The sequence below is a fragment of the Tribolium castaneum genome, chromosome 2 (assembly GCF_031307605.1).
Source record: "Tribolium castaneum strain GA2 chromosome 2, icTriCast1.1, whole genome shotgun sequence".
NCBI lineage: Eukaryota > Metazoa > Arthropoda > Insecta > Coleoptera > Tenebrionidae > Tribolium > Tribolium castaneum.
In genome coordinates, this window is record NC_087395.1 from 24,656,706 (window position 1) to 24,657,675 (window position 970).

A 970-nucleotide genomic window follows, 5' to 3' on the forward strand; every position below is an offset into this window, starting at 1 on the left:
CTTTAACGTCGCTTATTAAACTCTTATTAAAATTTAAAAGTTGAAATTTGTAGCTCCACAAGATATTTTTACGGTTTAATGTAGTTTATAAATTGAAATTTTAAATTATTTGTTGAGACCCAAAATTCCAAAGAAAATTACAATTCCAAAATTTTTTAAGGCTTATATTAATATCGAGATTTGAGCTGATTTACACAAATCGAGTCTAAAAAGTTTATTGTTATTTTATTGATGTATCTTAAATTTATTTTATTTTGAGTCAGAACTTTGAAATTACTTATTATTACAATTTTTTTTTGCTAATCGAGGCGCAAATGTACAGTAATTGGAGTTTCTAGGTCAATTTTTAGGATTCAGTCGTTTGAAATTTTGGTTATTTTTCGTTTAATTCTGTCTTTATTTTCCTTTCCTCCACTCAGTTCCAATCTGACGCGTTCTCAAAGCGTCTATAATTATCCATCTCACAACACTTGTCACTTTCATATTTTCGTCTTTTTTCCCTCTTGTAATTATCTCACAAACGGCTAAAAAACCTCGTCAACAGATGCGTCCCACTTACCATTAATACCCTTCCAAATCCCTCTTAAAATTTTCCCAAACCGTCGAATTTCACTCTTTTTTTTCCCTCTCCCTTCATTCTTGCCTCGAGAACTCTCCTCAACAATGCACAATCAAACCATTTAAATATTGAATAACCGTCTGTCAAATCACACCGAAATTGAAATGTAGCCGCTATTGATCACGCATTGCCTCAATGGATTTCATTAGCGCGCGCCACAGCGACCCACCAACGGCCCATTCCTTTCTCGACATTAATTGCTTCGATTAAAAACGAGCGTCCCGTCACGTCATAATTAATAAAATTATTTACGAGCGGCTTAAAATCACCGCCAAAATTTCACCGGCCCGCAGGGGGCCAATTAAGGCACCATTCTTTCAATTTTTGGGGGGGATTTTGAAATGAAACGAG